This window comes from Phoca vitulina, unplaced genomic scaffold, assembly GCF_004348235.1.
Source record: "Phoca vitulina isolate PV1807 unplaced genomic scaffold, GSC_HSeal_1.0 scaffold34, whole genome shotgun sequence".
Taxonomy (NCBI): domain Eukaryota; kingdom Metazoa; phylum Chordata; class Mammalia; order Carnivora; family Phocidae; genus Phoca; species Phoca vitulina.
The window spans coordinates 2,113,266-2,131,622 of record NW_022589737.1 but is presented as its reverse complement, the minus strand read 5'-3'; the positions used below and the strand labels follow the sequence as shown (position 1 = coordinate 2,131,622).

At 52.0% G+C, this 18,357-nt stretch overlaps 1 protein-coding gene across 4 annotated transcripts in view; it reads left to right on the top strand.

Moving 5' to 3' along the window:
- Positions 1-18,357, top strand: part of KIRREL3 (kirre like nephrin family adhesion molecule 3) — a 536,120-nt gene that overhangs the window by 477,247 nt on the left and 40,516 nt on the right. The gene's annotated exons all lie outside the window — the stretch shown is intronic.

Here is an 18,357-nt window from a genome sequence, read left to right as displayed (position 1 = left end):
GACAAACAACACAGGAGCCAAACAGCTGAGCCCCGAGCAGAACAGGGAACCATGTGGCAGCCTTTAGCCAGAGTCATATGGCCTTGTATTGGTTCTCAGCCAGCCTTGCAGGAAGAGCGGACGTTCTTCCCCTCCACCCTCCGTCGAGAAATGGGAGAAGTGAAGAAGTGCCCCCATTCACCCACACTTCAGCAGCCCCACTCAGAGCCAGCATTACCCCTTCCTCAGCCCTCGCCGTAATTCTGATGTCTGCACAGAGCTCTGTGTTTACAAGCTCGCTCACCTTCTCTGGGCCTTCATGACTCTCTGACAGGATTTACTGTTGTGCCCACTTTACGGATGTGAACACTGAGGCCCGGAGAGGTGAAACTTGCCCAGGTAAACGCAGCTGGAAAGTGGTGGCCCTGAGACACAAGTCCCATCTTTGGGACTCCAGTTTCACGATGATCTGAAGCCCTCCTTTCTCCCACTTGGGCCTTCTTTTGACTCTGGAGTGGTCACAAAATCCACACGGAACGCCATCCCCATTCTGCCAGGAGAGACCATGCCCTCCTCTCTAAAACCCCTCCCTGGGAAGGTGGGCTGTCAATCATTCAGCCTCTGCACCCTCTGCCTCCTGAAGAGCAAATGACCATCTCTGCCCCACCTCTGACTCCAGAGGTCTTCCTGTCTGACCACAAGGACTATTCCTGCTTTTGCCTGGCCTCCTAGAGCCCCAAACTACCACCTGGCAGGGGGCGGAAGAGGCAGAACCATTCTTTGGGAGATGAGGTGGGGGGAGAGAGAAGAGAGGGTTCATAGAATTCCGTCTCCCAGAATCAGCCCACCGGCCACTCAAAGTAAGTGGTATTACCTCTCCTGTGTCATGATGAAGATGCAGGCTCAGAGAACTAATTAAATGACCCAAGGCCACGTGGCTAGTAACTGGGGAGGCCACAAAGCAGCCCCAGGTCTGACTCCGGACACAGTGTGACATCCCTGGCCTGCTGGCATGGTCACCGAGGCAGGATGTCAGTCCTCAGGAATCCCGAGTACCTGTGGAACCCAGGGGCCTGCCTCGGAGCAAGTGCGGGCTGAGGAACGCTTCGTGCGGAGTACGCTCTGCCAAACTCTCCCACTGATCATGTCCAGTAAATGCAAATTAGCCCTAATGGGAGTCGGAAATAAACATACTCACAAAGTACAGCTGCCTTTCCTCCCCTCCCCCCAGCACACACACACTCACACGCGATGCATTCCAAAGTCAAATGCAAATGGTATTTTCAATTACATACCAGATTTGGATTATCCACGCCTCTGGCCACGAACATTAATGCCCATCCCAGGGAGCTGACTGGCTCTAAGACACATCCAATACATTTCACCTCAAACGAGCAATGAAGACCTTACCGCATCCACTCCTCAGAGCAGCTGATGGGCTATTCCTGAGCGACACATTTGCATGTGGACCAATATATGCAACCCTTACACCCCCAAACTGCTGCATCATGACAGTGATGCAGATCTGAGCTGAAACCCATATATTGTGACTCGGGCTGATCCCAGGGCACTCACAGCAACTCAGTGCTGCTCCATCTCTTTTTATAGAGCAGCGGCTGTGCATAGAACGCTTTCCACGGGGAGTCAATTGCTGATCAAAGGGGAAGGGGAGCCTGGAGGAGAGACAGCACAAAGAAGGGGGGTGATTAAGGATCCAAGTGTTGCTAGCCTAGAGAAAGGGGTGATTGAAGGTGGGTAGTGGGGAACACAGAGGATAAGAGACTTATCCGAGGTCAGCTAAGCCAAGGGATACTGGCTGCCCTGGGTCCCAAACTCAGTGATTCAAATGCCTATAGCCATCTCCAAACAAGCAATGTCCTTATGAGCCCCAAATCGCAGTATCTCCCCGAACTGGCCCGTGAGTCCAACATGGAGTGCCAGTAGGACCACATGGGATCTTCTGGAACATAGTAGGTACTCAATACATCATAGTGGTTATTAGTGTTTTCTAGATCTGCCCCCCTCCCAAAGCATTCCCATAGTTTTTCCTGCCCATACCCCCTTCACTAGGCATCTCTTCTTACTCTTCTCTCGTATATTCAGCACTCATCTCTTGAGCACCAGCTCTGTGCAAGCTCTCAGCTGGGACAGGAGGGACAAGGAGGAACATTTCAGGGCTGCTCCACTCAGGAAGTCATCTCAGCTCGGCTCCTCCACCCAGCCACCCATGAATCCCATGCAGCAGGCCTGAAGGGGAGGCTCCTACCAGGCTCAGCCCCACACCACCGGCTGGAGCACCATGCTGGACCCCGGGACACACAGAGACAAGACTGGTCCCGGCCCTGCAGACGCTCAGTCATAGTCCAGTGGAGTCCGGAGGAGGCATTTCCGCAAAACCTGAAGGTCACATAGGTGTCCACAAGTCAGAAAAGAAGGGACAGGCATTCTGGGAAGAGAGAGCAGCCCCTCCCCCCACCTTCTAGGGATGTGAGGGTAACTACACAAAGGGCTAACTCTGGGGAGAGAACCTAGCTCAGTGGCTGAAACCCAGGAGGTTTGTAACCATTTCTATTGTTAAGTGGGACGTTAGTGAAAAGATTAGGAAACTGAGGGGCATCCTTCTCCATTCCAGGCCAGTCCCCCCCCCCCCCCCCTCCCCCCCCCCCCCCCCCCTCCGCCCCCCGCCCCCCCCCGCCAGCCAGTCTTGTACTGTGTCACAAATTACCTGCCCCACATGGCCTTCTGGGCAGATCTGATAAGGTCATTCAAGGCCACTGTCAGCAGGAGACACGGGCTCTTTCTGTGTTGTTTCTCCCACGTTACATATTAGCATCTGACTTGAGCTTTTTTTCCCCCAGCTTTATTGAGGTGTAACAGACATTATATAAACATTGTGTAAGTTTAAGATGTACAATGTATTGATTTGATGCATTTAGTATATTAGGAAATGATTATTACCACTGCATTAGCTAACACCTCCAACTGATCACATACATAATGGCCATTTCTTTTCTTTTCTTTTTTTTTTAAAGATTTTATTTATTTATTTGACAGAGAGACTGCAAGAGAGGGGACACAAGCAGAGGGAGTGGGAGGGGGAGAAGCAGTCCTCCTGCCAAGCAGGGAGCCCAATGTGGGGCTCGATCCCACGACCCTGGGATCGTCACCTGAGCCGAAGGCAGACGCTTAATGACTGAGCCACCCAGGTGCCCCGCCATTTCTTTTTTGTGGCAAGAATATGTAAGATCTCCTCTCTTAGCACCATTCAAATATATAATACAGTATTATTAGTTATAATCACCATGCTGTACATGAGATCCCCAGAAGTTGTTAATAACTGGAAGCTTGTCCCCTTTGACCAATATCTCCCCATTTCTCCCACCTCAGGCCCCTGGTAATAATCACTCTACTATCTGTTTCTCTGAGTTTGGCTTTTTTTAGATTCCACAGATAAGTGATATCATACAGGATTTGTCTTTCTCTGTCTGATTTATTTCACTTTAGCATAATACCCTCCAGTTTCATCCAAGTTTCATCCTGTCAAAAACGGCAGGATTTCCTTCTTTCTCGTGGCTGAATAATATGCTACTATATATATATATATAATCTTCTTTCTCTGTATCTAAAACATATGAAGAATTCATACAACTCAATAGAAAAAAAATTTTTTTAATGGGCAGAGAACCTGAATAGACAGCTTTCTAAAGGAGACATACAGAGGCGCCTGGGTGGGTCATTTGGTTAAGGGACCGACTCTTGGTCTCAGTTCAGGGTCATGAGCTCAAGCCCCGTGCTGGGCTCCGTGCTGGGTGTGGAGCTTACGGAAACAAGCATACAGATGGCCAACGGGCATGGGAAAATGTGCTCAACATCACTAATCATCAGGGAAATGCGAACCCAAACCACCATGAGATATCCCCTCACACCAGTTAGAATGGCTGTCATCCAAAAGACAAGAGATAACAAGTGTTGACAAGGGTGTGGAGAAAAGAACCCTCGTGCACTGTTGGTGGGAATGCAAACTGGTGCAACCACTCTGGAAAACAGCATGGAGGTTCCTCAAAAAATTAAAAATAGAGCTACTGTACAATCCAGCAATTCCACTTCTGGGTATATATGCAAAGGAATTTCAATCAGGATCTCACAGAGATATCTGTACTCTCGTGTTCATTGCAGCCTTACTCACAACAGCCAAGACATGGAAACAACCTAAGTGTCTGCCAAAGGATGACAGGATAAAGAAAATGTGACCTGTATACAATGGAATATTACTGAGCATGAGAAAGAAGGAAATCCTAATATTTACATGGAACCACAAAAGACCCCGAATAGCTAGAGTAATCCTGAGAAAGAAGATAGCCAGAGACATCATACTTCCTAATTTCGAACTATACTCCAAAGCTGTAGCAATCAAAACAGTATGGTCCTGGTATAAAACTACATACATAGATCATGGAACAGAATAGAGAGCCCAGGAATAAACCATGCATATACAAACTGATACTTTACAAGGGAGCCAAGGAAACTCAATGGGGAAAGGACAGTCTTTTCAATAAGTGATGTTGGGAAAACTGGATAAACATGGGCAGAAAAATGAAATTGGACCCTCATTTATGCCACTCACGAAAATGAACTCAAAATGGATTAAATACTTAAACAGAAGACTTTAAACCCTAAAACTCCTAGAAGAAAACACAGGGGAAAAGCTCCTTACCATTGTCTTGACAGTGGTTTCCTCGCTATGACACCAAAACACAAGTAACAAAAGCCAAAACACATTAAGTGGGACTACATAGCGAAGGAAACCATCAACAAAATGAGAAGGCAACTTACAGAATGGGAGAAAATATTTGCAAATCATATATTTGATTGAGCTTTCTTGACCCTCTGCCTTGACTCATGGGAACAACCCATTTAACAGGAGAGAAAGCTGTGGGCCTTCTCGGCACCATTCACCTTCTTGCAGAACTGACTCACGGTTACCACTATGAGCACCTGCTACGTCCCAGCTCTGCTCGAACATTCTCTCCTTCAGTCCTGCACTATGCGAGGCCCGTTTAGCTCCACTTTACAGATGAGGAAGCTGGAGCTCGGGAAGGTTTAGAAACTTGTCCAAGGTCACACTGTCACACAGTTCCCAGCTCCGTGTGAGAGCAAAGACTGCTCTTTCCTCACCCCACACACGTTGCTCCCCGGGGCTGGAGATGCAAGAGTTGGGTGGCCCCAAACACTAGCAAGCACTGGCTGTGGGGATAATCAGTCAGATAGGAAGTCCCTCCCTGCCCTGGTAAACCAGAGCACACAAGAGGGATCATCATCTCCTCTGTGCCAACTACCCAAGCTCTTCTCCTGAGGGGCTGTGTTCTGATGCAGAGCACTCTGGTGCCAAAACCACCCCCTACCCCCACCTCAATAGTAATGGGAAAAAGGAGACACTCGGAGAAGAGGCCATGCCCCCCCTCCTATAAGTACCACCCCTGCAGTGGACACCATGATGGACCAGCCAGATGCCTCTTCCCACTTCTAGACAAGAGGGCAGGAGGACTCATTCCCTAGCTGCCAGAATGTCAGAGATTGCTGGCTCTGCTGAGTCCCTCTCTGGGGATCACCTGTGGCTAAAGGGAGGGAGCCCCCTTCCAATGACCGGCCCCCAAGAGTATAAGGCCTGCCCAGTGTCCCAGAAGAGGACAACCCTAAGGGCCATCCCAGAGCCCCAGCTCCCGTAGGATCTGCTGAGACCTTCATGGTGCTGCCATCACCGTTGAGATGGCCCCTCTGGCCAATCTTGCCTCCTTTGCTCCCATCAGGGGCTGGTCCGGAGAGGACTCCACACTAAACGTCCTCAGATCTCTATCTCAGAGTGGGCTTGCAGGACCCCAACCCACAAAAACCCCCTCCCCCCGAGCCCCCCACAAGCTGCACATAGCCCAATTTCTCTGAGCGATGGCCTGGAGTCACAAAGAGGCAACAGGCTTTTTATGTCTTCATGGCAGCATCCCAAAAGATTGTGAACAGTCATCCATAAAATGTACCCCCTCTATGGAAACTGAAATGCAACGCTCACCAACTTCAGAGGAGAAACGTGGTCTCTCTCTGTGAAAAAACGAACAAGATAGGAGATTTCAAAAACATCCATAATGCTATACTATAGTTGAGCATTAAAACACCTTTTTATAATGAATTCTAAAAGCGTTGCCCTTTTTCAGACTTAGAGGCTTGTGCATTTTCAAAACAGGCTCCGATCAGAAAAAAAGACTTTGACTTTTTCCTCTTAGGATTCTGGCAAATAGCGGATTTGGTAAATTTGCATAAAGTTGAAAGGTATATTTCATGGTTTTCTGGGATTCCCTGGAATGAATTTTTGTGACAAGAGGCCTAAAGAAAGCACTTTTCTCCTTGCTTGGCACACTGCCATCTGGTTGCACTGGCCTCGGTTGCGAGGGACCTCGTATTTTCTCTCCTCGCTTTCATCTCTTTCCTGAGCAGGTGTCTTGCACGTCTTGGTTCTGTCTCTTTTGCTCTTTGCCTGTCTCTCCCTATTTGTTCCCCTCCCTGGACTTCTCTGTCCCTGTCACTTCTCTTCTCCTCCCCCAGCCTTCCCCTGGCTGACCCAACCAACGGCGACGTGGAACACCAGGCACGTTTTCATCATGCCAAAGCGGCATTCCGAATCTCCCATTTTAAAAGCCAATTATTGGAATTTCTTCTGTTAATTCTGTAAATCCCTTAATGAGATGACCCTTTCTCCAGCGCCCCTCTATTTCTATAATTACTTCTGAGGCTCCAGGCCCTGGTAAGGGAGGTTTCCTCCCGGCCTCATTTCCCTCCTTAGCAAAAGCCGCACAGCCCCTCGAGAAGGTTGATTTGCCAGATGGAAGTCCATAGCAAAACCAACCATATCAGTTCTGCTTTCTATTTATGGGACCAACTGGGACGCTCCTTAGTCCCACCAGCCTTTTGCTGGGTCAGGATGGCTGCCTTGGAGCTAGGAAAGGGACAGAAGACACAGAGAGTGCTCATTCACAAGCAGCCACACAGCACCGAGCTTAGGAGTGGGCCACTGGACTCGCAGGGGCCTGAGCCGGATTCCTGGTTCCCCCACTTGTGTGTGGCATAACTGGTGCCAAGTGAATTGGCCTCTGTGCCTCGGTTTCCCCATCTGTACAATAAGGATACTCGAGGCCCCACAGCATGAGGTTACTGTGAGGTTTAAACATGGAAATCGCAGCCCATGCCACCATGATAGGTTTCTCCCCCAGACCCAGCCATGGTGACAGGTGAACCCCAACATCAAGTCAAGGTCAGAAGTAGCTGGAGAACTTTGCCAGACCCGGGGAGGCAGCCAGACGCCCATGTTTCCTGCAAACACATGGAGAAGGGGGGCTCACCTTGCCCTGTGAGCTGGGGAAGGAGCAAGTCCCTTCTGTGGCAGGACGACCCACATCCCAGGTGGCCCAAGGAGGATACCCACACCCTTGGCTTGCCTTCCCCTCCTGCCCCTGCCTGTGCCCAACGATCCTACGACGCACTCCCCCACTGCACACTGTTCCCTGTGCGGCTGCTCTCACGGGGCGCCCTTTCCCTGGTGGCTTCTCCCCCTGGCCACCACAGGGGCTACCTCACGCCTGTCACCAGGCAGTCCTGTGGACATGCACGCACACGCTCACACACAGTCATAGACGCGTGCACACACACACACACACACACACGCCTCTGTGTGCCCAGAGCCTACTGTGTGCTGCCCTCCCCCTCCCCACCAGCCTTCCCTCCCTCTGCTCTTATTACATCCTGGGACTTATTTTTCTGCTCAGTATTCATGAAACATCTGTCTCCTTGCAAATAGCCCCTCACTGATGAGATAGCTCAGACCTTCTTGCAGGGTTTAATTTGAAATCAACAGAAGGCTCACCCTTCCTAATTTGAGGGGGAAACAAGTGACTTGGTTTGACTCGGCCCCAGCCAGCATCTGTCTCCCTTGCCCTTACCCCATCACGGTAGTCCCCTCCTCCTAGACGGTCCCCTGCCCATCCCATCTGTCTCCGTGGGCCTCTTGGCCTCTAACCACCTCCTCATCACTGTGGTTTCGCCAGGAGGCAAGGTGCTGACCACGACATCTGGGGAGGCTGAGGCCGGGGGCACAGAGCAAGTACAGAACAAGGGATTGAAACAAGCTGTTTCCTGTGCAATATTCTGCTCTCTGTTTCCATGTGGACATCCTTATTGAACAATGACAATATCATGAGCTAGCAGTACTGTGTTCTTACCACCGTGCCAAGCTTTGAAACAAGGCACTTGTATTAACTCATTTAATCAGCACGATGGCCCAATGAAACAGATACTATAATATCTGTGACATAGACAATATCTTGCAAAGAGAATTAAGCGGTTTGCCCCCAGTCATGCAGCCAAGACCTGGGGGCCAGGAACCGGGCCAAGCACTCTGTCTCCCTTCTTATCCCCTGCCCATCAGGAGCCCCAAGGGAGAGGTGGGCTTCCCAGTGTCCTGAGCCTTTGCAGGTCACTGGAGTCAGGGGACCTCTGAGAGGAGCTGGTGCCTCAGTTTGCACATTTCTAAAATATGCATAATAATTGTATCTACCTTATGCAGGGTTGTTGTGAGGCTTGAATGATTACATCTAAATTACCAGAAGAGTTCTAGAAGTACTGTAAGTTCTGGAAGGATCGTAAGCCCTATATCAATCAGCATCAGCTATTACCCATTATTTTTATTGTTTTCTTATTATGGTGTCCAAGGTTATGTGCTAGGTGGTAGGGAAAATGCACAGGGTGTCAAGACTCCTACTCTGGAGTGGTAGGGAGCCTGAAATAGGTCCACAAAGAAATGTAATGCAGACTGCAGTGAGCGCCGGCGTAGAAGGTAAAGCACAGTGCTAGTGAAAAGGGGGAAATTTGCTTCCGACACAGCCAGGTCAGGCAAGACACCAGTCAATAAGTATTTTTTTTAATATTTTATTTATTTATTTGAGAAAGTGAGAGAGAGAGAGACAGCAAGCATAAGCGGGGGGGAGAGGCAGAGGGAGAAGCAGACTCCCGGCTGACCAGAGTCTGATATGGGGCTCGATCCCAAGACCCTGAGATGATGACCTGGGCCAAAGGCAGACTCTTAACTGCCTAGTCACCCAGATGTCCCACCAGTCAACAAGTATTGACCGAGCTCTCACTATGGGCTGGATACTAAACACAGGGATGGAAAAAAGAACCTAATAAGGACTGGCCTCAAGGACCTCACAGCTATTGGGGCGGCCAACAGCCATGGCTCATGGAGGTGGCATATGGCCCTAGAAAGTCAGGAGGGGACTTCCTAAAGGAGATGACAATAACCCGAGCCTTCGAAAATGACCAAGAGTTAACAAGGCAAAGGTAGCCTTTGAGCTGATTGGAGGGAGGTTGGGATTACAGCCAGTTAAGACTCAAGAGTAGGACATCTCCTTCCAGAGGGAGCTTCACAAGCAAAAGCATGTCATAGAGAGGTGAATGGACCAGTCCAACTAAAGCATGAGAGAAGTGGCTGGAGAGACAAGGTCTAATTTGGACAGTCTTATAGGAGCAAGCCAGACAGTCGCTAACTGAGTATATCAGTTAGCTTCCTCTGTGCAACCAACCACCCCAAACTTCAGGATTTAGTGAGTCAGCAGTGTGGCTGAGCTGAGCTGAGATGGCTCATCTCTGCACCACATGGGGTCAGCTGGCTCATCCATGCCTTGGTAACCAGTTAGCAGTAATGGCTTCACCTTCATGGCCACAGAATGTGGGGGGACAGGAGGGAGGAGAAGCCAAGCCAGGCAGAGCAGAATGGCATCACCCTGTGGGGGGGCATCAGGATCCTCACCCAGCGCCTGGTGACCTCTACTTTCCCAAGGGGACAGAGCACCAGACTTCTAAGCCCCAAGCACTCTGCCCATCATCTTTCAAGGGAATGAGCCCCGTCTGCTTGGAGAACCAACAATGTACCCCATCCATACAACATTAGATGGTTTATAAAGTGCTATGCCACACTGCATCTCACTTGATCCTGGCAACTACACAGTGAATCTGGTTTTATGATATTCCCTATTTTACAGATGAGGAAATGGAAGCCCAGAGAGGCTAAGCAACTTGCCCAGGGCCACAAGCTTATAAATAAGGGACCCGGGGGTGCCTGGGTGGCTCAGTCGGTTAAGCGACTGCCTTTGGCTCAGGTCATGATCTCAGAGTCCTGGGATTGAGCCCCACATCGGGCTCCCTGCTCAGCGGGGAGCCTGCTTCTCCCTCTCCCACTCCCCCGCTTGTGTTCTCTCTCTCGCTGTCTCTCTCTCTCTGTCAAATAAATAAATAAAATCTTTAAAAAATAAAAATAAAAAATAAGGGACCCAGGATTTGAACCCAAACTGCTTGACCTTCAAGTTAGCCAAACAAAGGCAGAGGGACAATTGGAGAAGAGTGACTTATTCCAAGAATTGCAGGTCATTCTTATCCACAAGAGGAATTTGAGTTAAAAAGGGGTGGAAAATGAGGCTGGAGAGGTGGGCAGGAGCCAAGAAGTTCAGACTTTGTCCAGTTGGCAGTAGGGGACCTTTGAATGTGTGTTGTTTTTTTTTTTAGATTTTTATTTATTTATCTGACAAAGAGAGAGAGAGCACAAGCAGGGGGACCAGCAGAGGGAGAGGGAGAAGCAGGCTCCCCACTGAGACGAGAGCCCGACTTAGGGCTTGATCCCAGGACCCTGCGATCATGACCTGAGCTGAAGGCAGACCCTTAACCGACTGAGCCACCTAGACGCCTCTCTTTGAGTGATTTTAAACAAAGGAATGCTAGATATTCAGCAAATGGCAAGTGAATGGATGGGCGAACGGGGTGGATGACCAGACATTTATAAATATCACTCTGGGGATGGTGTGGAGCATGGGGAGAGGGGTTAGGTATTATAATCCAAGCAAGAAATGCTGAGGGCCTGAGCCAGGAAGACTGTGGGGAATGGAAAGGGAGAAACAGATGTGAAAGGTATTTCAGAGAACTCAGCAAGACGGTTAGCAATGCAAGATGAAGGAGAGTAGAATCCAGAAAGACTTGCAGATTTCTGGCTTCGCTAATTAAATGGTGGTGCCATTCCCCAAAGTGGGGACCATGCATTTGGGGGATTTGTCTGTACACAGTGATGTGCTTCTCCATAGACAGCAAGACCAACAATTAAGGGTGGGAAAAAGACAGAAAGTAACATCCAGGAAGGACAGGAGAAATCCAGAAGAGAATCCCAGAGGCCAATTTAGGATCTAGCTATTCCCCACCTGGTCTCATTTTCTTCTTAGTACTTATCATCATTATATTCTATCAACCCAACATTATGTTACGTATTCATTTACGTTTACTGTCTGGCTCTCCACTAGGTCAGGAGCTCTGAATCACCAGTGCTTCACACTGGGACTAGCACCTAGTGGGTGCAGTACAAATTTTCTAAATGAAAGTCGAACTCGCACTGAGAAGCAGTCCTGCAAAAACCCATGCATCCGCAGTCCTGTGTCAATATTCTGAGGTTCTGTGCTTTGGCCATGAGGTGGCGCATCACCAGGAGTGAGGAAACAGGAGGCTGGGGTTACCCATGGACCACAACCTGACAACAGGGCACAATGACAAAAGTGAGCAGTGAGTGGATCTGAACAGCAAAAATCATTCATCCACTCCCTAGCCGAGCCCTCTCAAGCACCAACTGCAAGCCAAGCCTGTGCTTCTGAGAGCCCTCCGAAATTGGGTTAGGGCGGGAAGCCCACAGGCAGAGGCAGAGCCTGTCCTGCAGCAGCATGGGGATATAGGACCAGGATGAGGGCAGGAGGGTTGGCGGAAAGGGCTCTGAAGGGTTACTGCAGCTTCCCGGGTAGGTCTATAGGCTGACTCTAGTGGATAATGTTATAGAGTCAAACAAACCAGGATCTAAATTCCAACTGTATCACTTATCTGCTGTGTTGCCTTAGCCAAGTTATTTGCCCTCTCTGAACCTGTATCCTGCTCTACAATATGGAGATCCCAATAGTACCTGTTTCGAAGGATAATGAGGATAAAAAAAGAGGGCCTTTGGCACAGTGTCTTTCATATAGCACCCAAACTAAATATTGTTCTTAAAAATTGGACACAAGAACCAATATTTGCATAAACCTTTACAAAGCGCTCTTTCTGCATTCTTCATATCATAAAAGTAATTTTCATAATCATCCTGCAGGTATCTTTATTACCCCACTTTCCAGATAAGAGGACGGGGACCGTCAGATTAGGTAACTTGGCTGCCGTCATGCAGCTTGTAAAGTAATGGACTCAAGCCAGGTTCAGCTCAGCAAACATATCCGGGGTATTCCCTGTGAGGCAGGTGCTAGGCCAGGTGATAGGGATCCAGGATGGGTGAGGTTGCAGTCTAGGGGAGAGACAAGCATCTGCAGATCACTTCCAAAGACTAGGTTAGCTACGGAGACAGAAGGATGCCCAGGATGCTACGGGCTCATAGACAAAGCAGGAGATTCCTCAGGGACCGGACCACCCCTTAGCGGTGTCTTGAAGGCTGGGTCAGAGTAACCCCAGATAAGACAGGAAATGAGAACGCCAGCACTCCAAGTTCAAGAAATGCCCTGGGCAAAGGAAACAACCTGCTGTAGAACATGTTCATGCTGAGCTCTGACGTCAATCCCAGTTTCCAGCAAGCAGCGTACACCCTCTCTCTGACTTAAGTCCCAGGAAATCTCGGAGGGAGCTGGGTGCCAACAAAGGAACAAAGGCCTCCTGTGTGCTCTCATTGTCCAATGAGCTTCTCCTTCAAACCACTCATCAGTTTGTAATTATTCTAGGAGCCCTCCAGAGCAGTGCTCCTCACACTGACGTGCACACAAATTAACCAGGGTCTTTTTTCAATGCCGATTCCAATTCGGAATGGTCCTGGGGTAGAGCCCAAGTGTCTGCATTTCCAAGCAAGCTCCCCAGTGATGCAGATGCTGGAGGTGCATCCTGGGCACGTGCTGGGAGTCATAAATGTCTCCCCATCAGCTCCCAGAGGGTAGGCCGTGTTTGGTATTCCTCAACCACTATATGCTCATGGTGGTGACATGGAAGGAGGCTGAACGGAAGGAAGGGAAGGATGGAGGGAATGCTGAGTGCTGGCTGGCCTGCAGGCCTGAAGCTAGAGCCAGGGATGTGCTGGTTAAGGGCAGCCTGGAGGCCCGGGGGGTCGTCCCTCCGTGGGGTCAGCGTTGGCACTCCCAGCACGAACTAAGCCCACTCTGCACCCCAGCCAGGTCCCTGGGGCCTGGGGCTGAACACCGATACCTAAAAACAAGGAAGAGCAGTGTCAGCAGCCAACCTCTTCCTGCTGTCCGCCAAGTGTCTCTGGTCTGTCACCGTGCTCGGCCTACAGCCTTCTCACCAGCCTGTGAGCCAGACGAACTGGGCTGGGCTCCCTCCCCCACCAGCAGGAATGGTGCTACCTCGAAAACAGGCTGAGAACCACCCACACTCTCACCCCCAAGCCCGCCCAGCCCAGGCTGCCCTCTCCAGAAATGGCAGGAAGCAACCAGTCCCCCAGCGTCACACCATAGAGCTTATGCACTGCTGTCCCGGGGGGGGCTGAGCCTGCCCCCCAACACTCACTCATCCACCACCCCCACCTCTACCCCCACCACGCACGTGCACACACACACCCACACACACACAGTAAAAAGTGCTGACCCCAGACATCAATGCCCATGACAGAGCCCCCCAACCCAGCCATCTTCGGTTTATTTACTCAACAAATGCTTGAGCTCCTACGATACACCAGGCCCTGATCCAGACACGGAAATTCTGCAATGACCAGGACAGACAAGGTCTTACTCTGTGGTCAGGAAGCCTCTTTTGTAATAAGGGGGGACAAACAATAGATGAACCCGGTGAGAAAGAAAATGAAGTGGGGGGAGCTCGCAGAGAGGAATGGAGGGGGGGCTGGTCTACAGGGTGGCCAGGCCTCGCTGAGGACGTGATATTTCAGCTGCACCCTCCTTGACAGGAAGAACCGGCAGGACAAGGATACAGAATAGAGATTCCAGGCGGAGAAGAGCCAGGGCCAGGCCTGGGCCAGGGGGTGAGCTTGGCTTGTTCAGCAAACAGAAAGGCGGGGGGCAGGGCAGGGGGGGGGGGGGGGGGGGGGCAGTCAGTCACAGAGGCAGCCCAGGGCTGAAGGTGTAGGCAACAGAGAGGAGTCCGAACTACATTCTAGGTAGAGTGCGAGCCCCTGGCAGGGTCGAAACAGAGCCAGGACACAAGTGGAGTCGTGTTTCTTTTTTTTTTTTTAGATTTTATTTATTTGACAGAAAGAGACATAGTGAGAGAAGGAACACAAGCAGGGGAAGTGGGAGAGGGAGAAGCAGGCTTCCCGCGGAGCAGGGAGACCGACGCGGGGCTCGATCCCAGGACCCTGGGATCATGACCTGAGCCGAAGGCAGACGCTTCACGACTGAGCCACCCAGGCGCCCCAGGAGTCGTGTTTCTAATAGACCACTTATGGAGAATGCACTGTGTGTGAGATGGAGACCCAGGAGTGCCCTCCAAAGAGTTCAGCATCTGTGAGGTGCTCTGCCGTGCCGCTGGGGGCAGGAAGGTGGCCTGGCTGACCCCCTGCTCTTCTCCAGCAGCCACCAGGCAGCATGACCCTCCACGTTCCTGCTGCTGGCCTTTGTGGGCTGCTGTGCCCCATTGGGCTCCTGTGGAAACCAACCCTCTGGGCTGACAGAGCCTCTGAGGAACCCCGGAAGCCCGGCCAGGGGCCCACTTAGGTGCCCCGCTGGATTCTGGAGGAAGCCCGCACAGTGCTGCCCTTGGCCGGGCACCAGGGGATGTTCCCAGCCTGTTCTCGTAAGGTTGGCCAACCCAGCAGACCAAGCCCAGAGTCAAATGAGCTTGACACTGTGTGGTCGTGGGCAGGCTTCCAGGGAGCAATTCCAGAACAGGGCAGAAACCCTCCGACCCCAGCTCCACTTTGCCCTCTGTCCAGCCGGCGTCCTGTGGGAGGACAGTCAGATGGTCACCCCAGCGTATGCTCTGGTTCAGAAGCTCAAGGCCTTCTGACCATGGGCCCCGTTCTTAGAGATAGCGGTGGGGCTGGGTGGGGCTACATCAGCTTTTCCCCCACAGAACCCCTTATTTCCTAAGAGGGTGTAAAGAACCTCAGTACATCAAACAGACGAAAGCTTTGCCTCCCTGGTGGAGCCAGGACACGCCTCCCAAGCCCATCCCCATCCTTCTTTGCCCTCACTTTCTCGTAACTTTGGGCAGTGCTTGTGCTCTCTGGCCTCAGTTTCCTTCTCCATCAATGCGCAACTCGACTCGGTCTCCCAACCTCAGCTGGCCACTCAAGTCCCCTCGCCCTTGGCAGCAGAGCTCCGAGAAAAGTCGTCAAGGGCCCCTCCCACGCGGGGAGAAACGGGTGCCCCGAGTTGCACACCCACGTGCATGGCACGGTCTGCAGCGCAGAGCAGGCGGGGAACCCCCCAGCCGCCCGCCGGAATCCTGCATGACAGGCGAGCAAACTGCGAGGACCAAGCACCCCCACAACTGTGGGGCAGTAATCGGCGCCACACGTCCCTTCGGCAAGCAGTGCCCAAGGAGCGGGCCCCCGTCTGAGGCAGAGCTGTGGCCTCCCGGCCGATGTCCGGCTCTGGGGCCCGGCTCTGCCTGGGGGGCACTCAGGGCTTCCTCGGGCCTCAGTCACCCAACAGTTAATGCATTTCCTCTTGACTGACAACCAGCACAACATCAAAACAGTCAACTATTTTTATCTCCAGATTAATCACAAAAGGCTAACGCTTCCACCTTCCCTGTGATTAAAAATTAGGAGACCAAACTCTATAGTGGTTCAGGATAATAACCAATCCTGTGAGGGCGATGTATGAATAATGCATCTCCAGGCTCCGGCGGCTCGCGCCTCCCCCCCGCCCCACACCCAGCAGCCCCAGCTCTGGGCCCGGTCTGAATGGAGAGGTAATGAGTTGCCCCCTTCCATCCGCGCTACAGCTGCCAAGAGCGACTGTTGATTTCGATTCAGCCTCCTGGCCCCCAAACATCCTCCCCCCTCACCCACTCCCACCCTGCACACCCCAGCCCCATCCGCACCCCCTCCTACCCCATCTGGTGTGCAGCGAGGCGAAGGCCAATCAATAATGCATAGCTACATGAATAACCGCATGATAACCACTTATTTAGGAAGATATAATCAGGACCCATTCTGAGGATGGATGTTTGTGTGTGTGAGTGTGCGCGCACGCCTGGGTACTCACGAAGCAGCGTCCCACTCCTCTCTCCCCTCCTCTGCGCTCCCTCTAATCCAATATTCCAAAACACGGGACTAGAACAGCAAGAAGGAAGCTTGGCCCCTCACTGTATTTGGTTTTTAGAAAGACCTCCTCGAGCTCTACGCTGTGATCACAGTATGATATGCGTCTGAGCAAAGGCCCAGAGACAGTTGGTTCTCAAACCTGCTCACGCACTAGAACCCTCCCGATGCTTGGGGTCCACCTCCGGAGAGTGGAATTTAGTTGGTTAGGGTGTGACCTGCCAACGGGATTTTTAAGATCTCCCCCAGAGTCTTGTACTATGCAGCCAAGGTTGGAAACCACTGTCTCAGACCCAAGAAATGTCAGCGCCAGAAGGAACTGTCCAGATCTCCTGTTGTCCTTTCATATTTTGTGTCTGGGGATATAAAACCAGGAGGAGGGACAGCTTGCCCCAGTTCACTTTCTGATTTAGGGCACTTTCCACAAGACCACACCAGCTGGCTCTTCACTGGGGAGTCCCGGAGACAGGATGGCCTGGTGTTTCTTCTATTCCTGGAGCTTCGAATAGTTCTTTCCAACTTCTCTGGCTCTCAGGCTCAGCCAGAGCGCCTCCATCCTGGACACCTACTGGAGAGAAAGCTGTCACCACAGAATAAAGGGGGGCAAAAGCCCCAGCCCCGGCCGTCCCCGCTGGAAGGGGCCCAGCATTGCATAGAGCTAAAATTCCCCTCATCAGCAACTGTCACAGCCACCCCCCATTTGTGGAAAGCCCTCATTAGCCTCCCTTTTGCTCTCTGGCCGCACCAGCACCGAGGAGCCTCTGGCACTAATGAGGGAGTTTGGGGTGGGCGGGGGTGGGGGGGTTGTCCGGATCGGCCAGCCCACAACCAACATCTGCCTGAGCCCAGAGCCCCCTGGGGAGGCTGGGCAGGGTTGGATGAGGCCAACTGCCTCTCTGGGCCAGGATCTCCGGTGGAGTTCTCGGGCTGCTGATAGAATCTTGGAAGCCCCGAGGGTTTGTTTTCCTTCAGAAAATAGAAACTTGGGGGTTGGCACTCACTGGGCTGTAGTTCTGAACCAGGCCTCCTCCAGGCCAGGAAGGAAGCGGGCACAGCCGCAAGCTGAAGGTGTTGCTTTGGGTGTTTACCTGGCCCCACAGCCTCCTGGAGTCTCCTGGGTGCACTAGGAGAGCAGCAGATGCGGGAAGGCCCTGGGAAGGGGAGGTAAGCCAGGCAGGTTGTGCGCACGAGGCCCTGGGGGGCAGAGGGTGGAAGGCACAGCCGCTGGGTCAGGACCGGCCTGGCACCACTGTCTGTCCGTCTTCCCTGATCCCACAGGGCAGAAGCTTGCACGGGGCCTGGATGGAAGCAAGGACTTTCTCTGGCAATTGGGCAAAGCAGGCCTTTTGTGCTAAGACCCCAACCCATCATCAGCTGATTTCCCCTTCATCCATTTGCTCAGCAAACATGCAGCTCAGCCCTCCTCAAGCCTCAGAACTGACTGACCCAGCCCCTCCCTGAGGGGCCGGGGAGGGGGTGGGGGGAGAAGCCCAGGGACTTCCCAAGTGGTCTCCAGGGAGCCCTTCCCCTTCTGCGGTTTGTCCTTTTGTCCAAGGAGGAGAGGCGGGAGCCGCAGAGGCCTGAGACCCCCCATGTGTCCCTAAGCACGAACATCAGAAGAGCCTCTGTGACCTTAGGCCAGTCATTAAACTTCTCTGGGCCTCTCCTCCAGGTGAAGGTCATCTATCATCATAAGTGCCCATCCTCCATCCCAGGGTCGTCAAGGGGAATCAAAGGGGTTGACTCCAGTGGACTTGGCAAATGTTTATGGAGTGTCCGCCAGGGACTGGGCCCTGTGCTGGGCTGCGTAAGAGATGCAGCCGCTGCAGAGACATCTTCCCCGCGTTGGCACGTCCCATCTCTCAGGAGCCACGAGTCTCTGATCACCCCTCTGTGAAATGCTGCGGGAGAAGTGGGCAGCAGAGATTCATCCTAACTCTGGGATGAGGCAGTTGGAGCCGCTCTGGGAGAATCAAGTTCCTAGGAGGTGCCAAGGGTCCCACAGCCCTCTGAAACCCTGTCGCAGCCTTGCAAGGTTG